Source organism: Pongo abelii, chromosome 14 (genome assembly GCF_028885655.2).
Source record: "Pongo abelii isolate AG06213 chromosome 14, NHGRI_mPonAbe1-v2.0_pri, whole genome shotgun sequence".
NCBI lineage: Eukaryota > Metazoa > Chordata > Mammalia > Primates > Hominidae > Pongo > Pongo abelii.
Window position 1 is genome coordinate 69,965,045 of NC_071999.2, and position 14,609 is coordinate 69,979,653.

Consider the following 14,609-nt stretch of genomic DNA (forward strand, 5'->3'; position numbering starts at 1 on the left):
AAACTTGCTATTGCAGACTCTTTTTCTGCCCCTTTTGAGAGACAGGACTAGCTGGATTTCCTAGGTCGACTAAGAATCCCTAAGCCTAGCTGGAAAGGTGACCGCTTCCGCCTTTAAACACAGGCTTGCAACTTAGCTCACAGCCGACTAATCAGATAGTAAAGAGCGCTCACTAAAATGCTGATTAGGCAACAACAGGAGGTAAAGAAATAGCCAATCATCTGTTTCCTGAGAGCACAGTGGGAGGGACAAGGATCTCCATATAAACCCAGGCATTTGAGCTGGCAATGGCAACCCTCTTTGGGTCCCCTCCTTGTATGTGAGCTCTGTTTTTACTCTATTTTACTCTATTAAATCTTGCAACTGCACTCTTCTGGTCTGTGTTTGTTATGGCTCAAGCTGAGCTTTCGCTCGCCGTCCACCACTGCTGTTTTGCCGCCGTCGCTGACCCGCCACTGACTTCCATCCCTCCAGATCCAGTAGGGTGCCAGCTGTGCTCCTAACCCAGCGAGGCGCCCATTGCCGCTCCTGATCGGGTTGAAGGTTTGCCATTGTTCCTGCAGGGCTAAGTGCCTGGGTTGGTCCTAATCGAGCTGAACACTAGTCACTGGGTTCCAGGGTTCTCTTCCGTGACCCACGACTTCTAATAGAGCTATAACAATCACCACATGGCCCAAGATTCCATTCCTTGGAATCCGTGAGGCCAAGAAACCCAGGTCAGAGAACACGAGGCTTGCCACCATCTTGGAAGTGGCCTGCCACCATGTTGGGAGCTCTGGGAGCAAGGACCCCTGGTAACACTTTCAGATGTAAGTCTTCCTCAACTCAGAAATGTTTTCTTAAGAATATGGGAGCCATCTCTGAAAGGTAATCATCAAGAAAGATAGTTCCCAATCTCCTACTCTCTGGAAGAGTTAGAAAGTAACTTCAATAAGCACCAAGTGGCAAATACTGATGGCCTCATCATATTCATCAACTTTCTCCATAACTTTTTCAACTTTATTATTTTTTCACTAGCTCACACAGGTGCTAAAACCTCTTCCATCTTTTATTTCAAAGAAGTAGATTACAAGTTGTCTCCTGCATGGCAACAGTCTTGACCATTATTATAGAAAGTTCTTCGTTGTTTTTGACAAGTGTTCAGTGCAAATTTTTCTTTGTCAATGAAGCGTTAGTCCATTTACACATCCTTTAAAGAATGTATACTATGAAAATTAGTTCTAAGAACAATAGTATATTTAACAGAAACCAACACTGAAAAAAGATTTCCTCCTCTTGTGTTTAAGCCCCAGAGATACATATTTTGCTTTGTATTAAGATAGTTTTTGCTCCTTCTCTTACTAAACTCTATTACATTTTTGGCTATATGTAGATCTTGTCAATAACAGCTATTAATTAGTTGTCGTGACTTGCAAAATCTCTGATTTAGATGAAATATAAGACATGAAGTTTTTAAAAAGAAGCTCAAGAATCATCCAGTAAGTGTTAAATGATGCTGAATATTTCTGGCAAAATACAAAAATATGCATATTACATTATTAATAAAAACATTTTGATTCCTCTCTCTGTAGGCCCAATAATATAATTTCCTGATTAATTGTGATAGACCCAGAAATATGGAGAATTTTCCACCATGGTTCTAAGATGTTCCTCTTTATCCATCTTGGTAAAATCCAAATTGCCCCAATAATGGTTAGCAATCAGCGAATCAGAAAGAAGGCCTTCCTCTCTGTGAAACTTGTGTGACACCCTTCAATCTGCCTTAGTAAAGCCCCCAAAACCATTCCTTCCTCCTTTTCTAAGTTAGAATGCTCTTTAAAAGCCTTGTCAAATGGGATGCTTTTGAATAAAATTTATTCTAGTAGTCCTCTATTTGATTTTCTTCCATAAGACATATTTCTGTGGATTAAATCATTCTTGTGAACTTTGTGTGTGTGTGTCTGTGTGTGTATGTGTGTATATATACACATATATATATAGTTTTACATATATATATAGTTTTACATATATATAGTTTTACATATATAATATTTTATGGTATTTTGTTATGGGATAAAAAATATATTGCATTGAAGTATAAACGAATTTACCTTTCCACACATAAGATAAAAAATATTGAAAAAGAAATTACTCTTGCCTACTAGTTCCAAAGTGTTTTTCAGTACAATAATCGCAAGAGAGATTTTGATCAGATAAGTTTGAGAAATATTGCAGACTGAACACCAGGAATGCTAATGCTGCCATGTTATAGCACATGCAGAGTATGGTGCTATTTGTTTGCCACAGCAGTTTTAGCTGAAGCAAATATGAAGTTCAACGCCACAGCAGCTAGGTAGAACCAGCCCAGACTTGTAAAGGCCCCAGAGCTCAAGCCACCTCATCATGTCCGAGGCCCAAGTTATGCAAAACTCTGATCCAGACTCCTCAGAGAGAGTCAAAAATTATATTACTCTATTAAAAGTCTGGGTAAATTCTACTCTCAGGGAAACTGTTTAATCCTTTTGGTTGTTATTTGTTTTGCTGTTTTTCTTTTTAATGTCAGCATATGTTGAAAAAGTGTTTTGTTTTAATAAACCTGTTCTGGGAAAATTTTAGAAATATTATTCTAAGGCAAATTACCTTTATCTACAAGCTATAATCTTTATTCCTAACAAATAGTAAGGAAAGAAAATATAAATCGGAAATTATAGAAATATCTTCAAATATAGGAAAATATTTCTTAATCATAAATTATGAAAATTTTTAAAATCTACAAAGGACATTGAGGCAACTATAGCAAATTTAACCATGTCAAAGATAAAGAAGCATGGTTTTAAAATAGTTTTTTATGAGTCCTTTTTCTTTGAAACTTTCTATCTTTTCTTTTCTTTCAGAATACTGTGTTTTATCTCTAATGGATCCTTATTATATCCCTTACAATTCCCTCTGCATTCCAGATATTATGTAGTGGATAAAAGTGTATATTGGTGTGTTGAATATTTTTCACCTTCTAGAGGACAATATTTAATATTCATTTACAGTATTTTGTTATAAAAATTTATTTTTTAAAATGAATATATGATCACTATGGAGAATTATTTGATCCATATTTATATATGTAAAATTTTATAATCAATGTTTTTAGTGCAATTATATTTAACTCAACATGTGTGCTCGTAAAAATAATATGCAAAACTTTACAAATGTTATTTGCTTTACATGAATTCCTACCGTTTAGCTAAATAAAACCTTTCAATTGAGCTTAAATGGAGACATTTTTCAGTGACATAAATAATACTTAAAACATTCACAGTTCTGCTAAGATTGCCATAGAAATAATACATAAAAAAGAGTGACTTGCTTTAACAGAACACTTGCAAGTGAAATAAGATTTTAGAGCAGAGTATTGCTAGAGTAGAAAAGACATCGAAGCAAAACCAAATAGGAAGAATTTATGCTCTTGAGTGCTTTGCTGAAATCCTTTCAGTCACATTGAAGCAAGACTGAGTCTGTGCTTTTTCAGTTTTGTGTGTCAGGTAAAACATAGCAGGGGGTGAAATGAATTCATCTTTCTGTGTTCAAGTAAACTAAAAGCAATTTTTGTCTTCCCATGTGGTCACTTGAGGTGCTTGTCATGTTCAAGCTAATGATATCAGGCACCCTCAGGTTGTTTAAGTATTCATGAAGTAATTAAATTCTCATTAACATATAAATAAAAGAAAACTGAAAACAAGTTTAGCAGGCACCTAACATCTGTTCTAATGCTTTTAAGTATTAAAATGTGCCACACACAGAAGGAAAAGTGCATTCTGTTCAGGGAAGTATTTTACATAGATTATTTATAGAAACTGTAATTAAACTGATTTGGCATATTAAAGAAAGTTAACAGGAGCACATTATTTAGATAGTTTGTTGGAGTCTGTCACTTAAATGAGGAATTAAAAATAGAAATGGGAAAAGTAAAATTAAGTTTTGTTTTACATTTCAGAAATATTGTAAGAGTAATTGAAATTTATTTTCATTCAAAAATGAGATGAGATGGTTAAATTTTAGTCTATGCAGGTATATATCCAACTTTGCAGCTGCACCCAAAAGTTTGTTTCATTGCAAATTTTATAAAATGGTTTTGGTACTTGTCCAAACATTTCACTTAAACCCGTAAATTTACCTTAATCACATGTACAGATGATTTTCTCTTAAGTGCTTTTTAGATATGGTTTTGTCAAATGGTAAAATAGAATGTATTAAAGAGAATCTGGATTTCATTATTAGCCTTCTTGTTTCATGCTATTTTCCACTTATGTTAGATCCTTTCATGCTATGTATTGATTGTTATAATAACAAATTTCTCAAATATTTTGCTGTTTTCCAATCATCTCAATAAAATTTGCTATTCAATAAAATAAATTCACTTATTTTACAAAGAGTTGCATAGGGATAAGAAAATTAATTTTTTCTTCAACTCCCATAGGTTCTTAGAAAGCACCCCTGTAATAAAAGACAGATTTAATGAGAGAAAGAAAATAAAACATTACCCATATTGTTGCATCTCAGAAAATAATACCCACAAAGTTTGTTGCATTGGTATGCTGAACACCTAAAACTTCTATAGGGAGGCTTTAGAATTGGCCTGGAACTCGAAAACTTTCTGACCTTTCCTGTTTTCCTTCCACCCCCCAGCAGGGGGAATTTTTCTTTGAAATTTCCTTACTACCTTAAAACCATACCTACCACCAAAAACACAATTGCCTTTTGTCCCCTCCCTGAAATTTCACTATTTCAGGTAGAAGAATGAGAAATGTAATCACACCTGGACAGTTTGTCACAAGATATTGCCTCTATCTCAGGCTCATTTAAATTCCAGAGAATCACTTAAAACATAATGTCTGCTTCCTGGGTCCATTTATTTTCCCTGAAAGTTTCTTTCCCCTCTAAAATTGCTTACAGTTCCCCACTCGCCTCTCCCCTGTGAAAAGAGTGAAACTGACTTTGCAAAATTATAGCTAAGGAAATTATGACAATGAAAGATATCAGACTTAACCAATTCCATCTTGCTTTAACTTCTAAACTGTCCTTATCCATTCTTGGGTGTAGGTCAAACTAAGCTTGGGAAAGAATTTAGTTTATAGTTTAAATAATAGTCTTTCCCAAAAGCTAAACCGTTCTTGTAAAATGAACGAAAGGCCACCAGCTGCAAAGTAAGGATGAGAGGGACTGCAATTCTAACTATTACTAACCATTATTCCAGAGGTTACATAATATGTGCAACTTCTCCAAATACTCTTGAGGATAACATCACTACTATGAACTTAAGATTGTCTTGTCAAGATGTCTTTGCCAGTTTTTGCATTTCTGACAATCAGATGGCCCCACCTGGACCTGCCAACCAGTTCTGTGTCCCCCACCCAGGGACTGATTCAACATAAGAGGATAGCTTTGATTCCCTACAACTTCATACCCGAGCCAACCAATGAGTTCTTCCGACTCACTGGTCCCCTACCCACTTAAAAACTCTGATCTCTGAGTTTTCAGGGAGACCGATTTGAGGAATAATAAAATTCTGGTCTCTCACACAGCCAGCTCTGCATAAATTGCTTTTTCTCTATTGCAATTCCCTTGTCCTGGTACACTGGCTCTGTCTAGGCAGGGAGCAAGGTGAATGCATTGGGCAGTTATAAGAGTGGTTAAGCTTCAGTTAACTGGCCCTATTTCCACTCTCATATTTTGTGTGGCTCCTGTGCTTAAGTATGTTAATACATTTTTACACCTTTTCACCTGTTGATCTGCCTATTTTCAGTTTATTTCAGCAAACTCAATCACTCATAGGGAGAGGAAAAATTCTCTTCACCTGTATAATATGTGCATTTCATATATACAGAGGAGACACCCAGGGAATGAGGAGTTACCAAAGAGGTAGTTTTGAATTCCAATTTATATATCATTGTCAACCTTTCTTCTTTAACAGTAAATTTTTACAGAAGTGGCAAGACAAAAGGAGAGTACTTGTAACTTTTGAGAAGGCCAACAAATGGCAGATAAAGGCTAGTTACTAAAGCCTATTAATGTAGATTTTGCTAGTCTCTTTTTCCAGTCTCTTTTTCAGATGATAAGCATCTAAAGCTGTTTTCAGGAGATAAGATTTGTTCTCCCTTCTAGAGAGAGCTTTAAATTATTTGAGCCTTGAGAGGAACCTGACTCTGTGGCTTGAGTCACGTGGCATGTCACAGCAAATGCTCCTTTAACTTCCTTTCTTATTCTTGTATTGTAGATGATTAAGAAAGACTTAAAGGCACCATGGAAAAGAGCCTGCTTGAGTCTAATACCCCATTTTAAGTAATGTTAAAGCAGTCTTACTTGTGATGTAGCAAACTGGGATCAATTAAATCTCTATAATGTATGTATTGGTCTTGTGTGGAAAATGCCGCAACTCTGTTAAATTTATCTATCTCTGCCTGTATAAGTGAAACTATAATTTTCCCACTTTGGAGCACTGACCCCCATTCTTTTGGAGTCTTTGTTACCCAAGTGGAGATCCTCAAGTTTTGAACTTGAATAAACTCTCTACTTAATCATATTTTCTAAATCTCATTGTTGAAAGTTGACATCCTTCGTTTAGGCAAATAGGAGGGTAGAGACCTTTCCTGCATCTGCTTATTCTTAATTGTCTTCAACTCAACAATACTTCATATTTGGGGGTGGCATAATCTGGTCTTCCACAGTTGTTAAAATCTGTGTTTACCAAAAGTAAGAGTCAAAGAAAAAAATCATAATATTGTAAACAAAGTTTAAGTGAAAATACTTACAATTTCTATGATTCTAAATGGAACACGAAACTTGAAATCCATTCTAATATTAACTGTCATGTCCTATTTCTGCATTTAAATTTTGCATTTTTATTATAAACATCTACAATTTTGTTTATGGTTGGAGTAATATAATCCAGATATTTTGCAAAATAAAATGAGATTATGTTTCAGAGAAAAAAATAAAAATAAAATAAACAGAATGAAACAAAAAACTAGATCACGTTTTAATGTGCTATTGTCACCATGCTATTTTTTTTTTCTTTTTCAGCACAGGAAAATAAGACAAGCTAAATGTGACTAAGTAATTTTTTTTTTTGGTGGAGAAGATATTAATGCTGCTATTTTAGCCTATTCATATGTAGAAAATCATTATAGCTAGATAATTTCTATTATCCTTAAAAGACCACAATATTGTGTAAAATATAAAATACTGTTGTAAACATCAATGGCATTTTAAATGAAGTATTCTATTTCTCTTGAAATTTTAATTTTTTTCTTCAAGTGGTGAAGATTTTTTGCTCAACCCAATGTTAGTCAGTCTCGTGAATTTTCTCGTAAGCTCATCCATGTGTGTACCTCCTAGTAAAATTATCTTGTATCAAGAACTCTGCTAAATCGGTTTAATAACAACCCCCCCACATCCTTCATATCTGATCACCCTCATCCTCTATTATCTTCCAGATGAGTCCACATTCAAGCTTGTGGACTCAAGATCACAAGTGGAAGTAGCTCACCAGTTTTGGGATAACAAACCATTTCTCTTTTTCTCTCCCAGCCATCACTGTTTTACTGTCCTGATTTTCAGTGAATTTGTAACCAACTCCCTGTTTTAAGTGTTTCCAGATGAGATCTCTAACATAGCTTCTGTTTTCCTGACAAGACCTAAATATTAAAATTGCCAGTTGGTTTTTATCTTCATAACTTGGTTAGATTTTCCTTTCTCTGGAATATTATTTTCCCTCTGATTTTAAATTTCAGAGTAGCTTCGAGGCCTCTGACACTATTTGTGTGTGTCTGTGTTTCTTCATCACTCCTTATAGATCACGTGAATATTTGTTCCTCCAATTAACAGTTATTTACTATAAGACTTCACAAATTCAAACACATTGTACACAGATAAACACATAAAATATGTCTTTTTGATTCCCAAAATTGTTTGGATGGATTCTCTTATAGCAGTGGAGAAGAACAAAATGCTGCCCAGATCCTGTAAGCTTAATGTGGTACAATTATTCAAACAGTTCTTTAGGTAAAATTCTCAGATTTTCCTCTCTGAGCCCTCTCTCATCACTCTTTAAAAACCCAAAATGTTGTTTGGTAATTGGGGTAGTAAGCCTTTAAAAATAATATGTGGATTGAGGACACATAGATATTGAAATCCACACGGTATTCTCAGTAACAACACTCCACGCCCCACCCTGGGTCTCTGTTCTAATGTAATTTAACCTGCCCCTGGGATGGGGGGCCTGAGGTAAGGCAGATTCCATCCTTGAGAATTTTGCTGCCCACTGTTGCTAAAATCTTAGGATGGTTTACTTTAAGTCCTGTCTCCCTTACGATGGGAATGTCTTAGCTTCTTTTCTGGAAAACGTAGCCCTTTCTTGATTCTCACTGGAAACCCATCTGCTTCTTTCCTTGTCCTCCATTTGGCATAAGAACTGAAACCAACATAATTTGACTGTCCCGATTTTACACAATAGTGAGAATAAGCAAAAGAAACTTAGTTACTGTCTCCAGGAAATAATTGCTTCTGAATAACAACACTGCGAACCACCTCAAATAGTTTATTTAAGAACAGTTTGTTCGTCAGGATTTGCTTCAAGATTCTTACGTCAGGGTGTTCACTTTATTCACCAATTCAAAACTATTATATCATAATATGTCTCTTCCTAAGTCCAAATAAAACATTTTCCCATGAATTTTTTCTTTTTGAGATGGTAATAAGACTCTGTCAAATTGATATTTTCTCTTACCACATTAAGTCTAAAAACTTAGCTATGGGTGATCAAGTTTTGTTTGCATTTGTTTTTGTTTTTGTTTTCCTAGTGGTTTTTTAGGGACTCAACAGTTGACTGGCAGTTGGTCCAGGCTACCCCTTCTTACCTTGACAGATTCCTTGATATGCCCACTGAGTCCCTACCTTCGTACTCTCTACATACCCTCTGCAGGGAATTCAACTTCCCATAAACTACGAGCAAGAAGCGAAAGAGACTTTAGAAAGCTAAACTCTGGCCTTCCTCCTGTCTACCCACTTTCCACCAACAAGTTTAGTTTTAAACAGCCACACATTAATTGTCAGGGACAGCTTGTAAGTCCATTGTTATTCAAAGTCCCAAACATTTAGATGGGAAAAGCCCATTCTCCTTAGAAAATCTCGCAATCCACCTCACAAGTCTCCTTACTTTGGTCCAAAACTTAGAGAGAGGTCACATTAGGAATCATATTGCAATTTCTTAATTATCTTTTTTTTTCCTAATAGTCTCAATGATTGGAGATAAAGATAATTTTCTATTTCTTCTTTCTTTGTGATTTTCTTTAGAGAAAACTGCCTAATTGGCCTGTTCAGTCATTTGATAAGTTCAAGGGAAAGTTTTTGTAGTAAAAAGCTCAACTTTGAGAGTGAGGATTGATCAATGGTGTCTTTTCCTAGACCAGTGGCTCTCAACCAGAGACAATATTGATGCCTGCAGATCTTTGGCATGCGGAGACATTTCAATTGCCATGATTTGGAAGACATCATAGACATCTCCTGCTAAATGTCCTTCAATGCACAGCATGGTCACCAAAAACAAAGAATTATTCAGCACATGTTAATAGTGCTAAGGTTAATAGTTCTGTTCTAGACAACATTACCACCCTTTTTTTTCTACAATAAATCATAAATAAATAAATGCATTTATATATAGTAATAACTTTTTTTACTTTACAATGTTTCTTTGTTTATTCATTAATTTATTCAAGTATGTATGTACACATTCCTATTTAGTGCTGTTGGAACATCTATGTATCAAGATGATTACAATGCATTACTCTTTGCAGAAGTAATTCCAAAGAATCAGACTCTTAATTTGCAATGCAACTTAATAAATATTTATTGTACATCTATTATGTTTAAGCATTCCTGGAGGATACAAATATGTCTAAATGAGAGTTTCTAGTAATCCAGGGGCTTAACAAATAAGACCTACTCCACTCAGAACTATAATTAGGGTTAAAAAAAGAACTTTGAAAGGAGAGGGAAGTAACAGATTAATTCCTGTTAAGGAGTTGCAGGAAGGCCTTATTTAATCAGGAGAATATAAGCGTATTGGGAAATAATAAGCAAGTATTCAAGAAAAAAAAAACTTGTTAACAAATGCAGCAGTTTAAATTCCATGATAAAGTTGAGTTAATTCTAATAATTTAAAGTTATTTAATACAGTTTATAGGAGCAGTGAGGATTAAAAAGATATTTAAAGAAATTTTTCTGAAAAGGTAAATTATCATGTGGGTATTAGAGGTTCTTTTCAAGCATATGGCTTCACAGAATAATATTCGTGAGAAATTGATGCAAATTTGCACATGCTCAGAAATAAAATATTTGAATTTCAGATTGATTATTTTACATATTGTACACTAATAAGTATTCATTTTGCATGTTCTTTGGAAGAGAACATTGGAAGCATTTGCCTAATCAATGATATATGTACATCTTCAAACTTGTATCTTCCTGCAGATCAAAATTTGATTTAATTACAGGTTAATGAGATGTATTTGGTTCTATCTGTATTTGATTATGATTTTATAGGGCTTTACTGTTATAACTTAAGATCTTCTTCTTACCTAATATAGTAAGATAATAAAAATACAGCTAAGTCAATTAATTTTATGCAAATTTTTTCATGTTGGAAACAAAAAATAAGCAGGGTAAAAGGAGAATGTTCTCTTTTGGTGCCAATAAAGACCAGTAGAATCCCATCAGCAGCTTCCTCAAAGGTCAACAGTTTGTGTCTATAAAAGCAAATTTCGATTACCTGAACACACTCAGCAAGTACCACGTTACTTCATTTATTATGCTTGGCTGTTTAAACTAAAACAAAGGTGCATTTGTGAGATTCATTAGACTGTTCCTAGATAAAAGAATCTATAAGCTAATTTTAGCATTGAGAAAAATTTTAAGACATATTTGTTTATTTTGCATCACATAGCTTAAAACAAAGAAGTGCTTATCACCTTCAATTTGCAACCTAAACACTTAAACATCATTATTAATACTATTGCATTGGTTGTTTTAATAGCAGCTTTTGAATACTGAGACTTGTGATTTCTAAAAGTGACACTAAATAAAATTTAATCGCATTTATATGAAAGTTATTGTTGCCAATACTACATGAATTAGAACTTGCATTTTTTAAAACAGCAGTACTGAATAAAGCACATTTATTTTTAATAACAACTACTAGTTTATATTTACCTAACATGAATTTCATAGTGATTTAAATTATTTTAACACAAAATATTAGGCAATATTTGGACAGTCATTCCTGAATTTTTATATAACGCTTCTAGGCCCCTTAAAAAGATTTTTATCATAATGAAATATCAGTTTCTTGAATAATCAGAATGATGTTTTCTTGAAAATGTGTGATCTGTGACATCCATGGCATTTCTAAATATGGCTGGTAGAGTGGGCTCATTCCTAGTCAATTCATTCATTCTCTACATTCAGGGATAAACACAAGCATTCTAACAGAATTACCCAAATATAAATGTTACCTGTTCATGAGAGAAATAAACAAATGTGACCATAACATGGACATTTGTTCTACACGTATGATGTGACTATTGCAGTAAAATTAAAGACTCAGTGGCTTTTCAAGTAACCAGGTAAACATTTTGTACTGATAGTAATACAACACAGAGTCATGTTTCTGAAAAGATAAACTATATGACAAAAATCAATCAACATCTTTGGAAACAGACAAAGCCATATTATGATAGCAGAATATTTTTAGGCAAATGTGCAAATGCAACGATGAGGTAGCAAATAGTGAAATAAATAAACCTCAGTGGTTTAAAATAATTAACTTAGTACCAGATGGTAACCTGAACCCAGTGTGTACCAGCCCCAAATGAGTGGCTCAATTGCAATTATGCACCATTTTCACACTAGAGTTAAGAAAGGCAGTTTAAATGAAATTGATCATAATCACAAAATAGGTACATAGTAAAAAGAATTTGATCTTTTAATCTTAGTGACTCTCCATTAATAATAAAGGCTTTCTTATTCACTACTAATAGAGGGTCAACTATCCTTTTGCTTTTCTGTGTTATTATCAAGTCTTGTTATTGAAATAATGGTTTCTATGCGAGCTCTGCAGGCTCTCCATTATCAAACCTGTTTATGAGATACAAGAAGCATAAGATATCTTGAGTTCTTAGCATTATAGCTCATGAGGTCAGCCCATTGGTGAAGGTGAGGGATTTCATTTCAGACTAGAACTTCTTAGCTGACAAAATAACTAAGGACTTACAGACTGCACAGCAGCTTGAAATGGTTAATGAATATATATATATATTCATTATATATAGAATTCATTATATATATATATACATTTTGCATATTATCCTCTAAAATGTGAAATGTTTATGCACAGGCACACACATACACACATCAACATCTATAACACACACACATATAAATGCACATATATATATACACATACACGGAAAATCCTAGAGATAATATTAATATTAGATATGTATTTCTGTTTTGTTCTTTTTTGAATTATTTTATTTGAATCCAAATAAAATGAATTCATGTTATGATTGTAAGTATGTTAAATAAAATTTTTACAAGGTCATAGGTTTGGAGTAAGCTCCTGCTCTAGGCCTATCAGAACATGCCAAAAGGGAGTTACGCATGCTGAAATTCCAGGCCACCAAGCTGAAACTAAGATCCTCATCTGAACTCCTGAGAAACAGCCAGCCTGATAAGGAAGTCTCTGCCTTAACCTTTACATGAGAAATAACCCTTAAACTACCAATCCTGTTTCTGCTTTCTTCAGTCCTCTTCTGCCCATAAAACCAACCTCCTCTGCTTGGCTCAACAGAAGACTCATTCTAGTTTATAGAAATAGTCATTGCCTGATTCCAGAATTAAAAATAGGCTGGATGCGGTGACACACACCTTTAATATCAGCATTTTGAGAGGCTGAGGTGGCAGGATCACTTGAGCCCAGGAGTTTACAATGAGCCTGGACAATAAGTAAGACCCCATTTCTATAATTTTTTTTTTAATTTAACCAGGCATGGAGGTACATAACTGTAGTCCTAGTGACTCAGAAGGCTGAGGAGGGAGAATCACTTGAGCCCAGGAGGTCAAAGCTGCAATGAACTGTGATTGTGCCACTGCACTCTAGGTGACAGAGCAGTGTGAAAAACAGAAATGAGAGTAAAGTTGTAAGAGAAGGCTGTTCTTGAAGCATCAACACAAGTGCTACATAGTGGTGTCCAGTCAGCAATCAACCCTCACGCTCCTTTGACCTCTGAGAGACAAAAGAAGAGTATCTAAGAACAAGAATTTATCATTGCCGCAAATAATCACAAAAATAAATACAGGAGGACTGAAATAGTGTTACACATTTTTTATTTTTTATTTTTTTTTGCCAATGGGAGTGGCTAGCAAGTGATTTTACAGCATGATGGCAAGGCAAGTGAGTCACAGTTCAGAGTTGCCAGAGTTTGATGTTCTGGTGGAAAAGTTGAGTGGAAGTTTACTATTCGTGATTTAATGATCCCTTTGATGGGAAGTAGTTTCAAGGAGGACTTTGACTTCAAGAAGGTAAAATCTACATGTAAAAATTTAATATATTAACAAAAAAGAGCATTTCACAGCTTTGAAGGATGTGATCTAGAAAAAAATTATGTAACATTTTAGAAAAGTTTTACCCATCACTTAAGCCCTATGCCAATGCAAGGACTGGATAAAACAGTCTTGTAATGAAATATTGAAACTATGGAAATTGAATAAAAAGGTAGAAAGGTTTTTCTGAACATGTCCTCAGGTTAGAAACATTTTTATTATTATTTTTATTTGACATAATAACTATACATATTTGTGGTGTATACTGTGATATTTTGATACAAGTTTAGATTAGTAATGATCAACTTAGAGTAATTAGCATATCTGTAGAAACATTTCATGAAATGAGTGCTAAACTTGACTACTGTGCTAGACACTTGTTTGCTTTTTCCACAGATATTTCTTCCAGCACTTCAGAATCTCATTATTACAGTTTCCTCTGAATCTTAGTCTTGGTGACCGGGAATTGAGAAACATCTGTTGCTGAGCTTCTGGAAGTTTTTAATAATTTTTTTAAAGATTCATAGCATTGAAATACTACTCTAATCAATGAAATTTGGGACATCCGAACTGCAAGCACTTGACATTTTTTGTGTTTACAGAAGTGGACTACACAGAGATGGGACAATCTTGTCAGAACGCTGCTGCCACCACTAACCTCACTTGCTTTGCTAGAAACAATTACCACTATAGTAAAGGCAGATGCCTTTACTGCTGCTACAATGGCTAACGCTGTTGCTGGAGAGCAGGTTATAAAATATTTGAAATATGTCTTTTTTTTTAACTTTTATTTTAAGTTTGGAGTACATGTGCAGGTTTGTTACACAGGTAAGCTTGTGTCATGGGGGTTTGTTGTACAGATTATTTCATCACCCAGGTGTTAAGCCTACTACCCTTTAGTTATTTTTTTCTGATTTGGTTATTTTTCCTGATCTTCTCCCTCCTCCCACCCTCCACCCTCCACCCTCCAAAAGGTCCCA

General features: G+C 34.6%; 1 long non-coding RNA gene across 1 annotated transcript; it reads left to right on the forward strand.

Moving 5' to 3' along the window:
• Window positions 1-721: 721 nt before the first annotated feature.
• LOC129049684 (uncharacterized) lies at window positions 722-14,400 on the forward strand. The gene is made up of 2 exons (XR_008512932.2): window positions 722-809; window positions 14,026-14,400. It is a non-coding gene; the product is annotated as an uncharacterized LOC129049684 (long non-coding RNA).
• The last annotated feature ends 209 nt before the right edge of the window (window positions 14,401-14,609 follow it).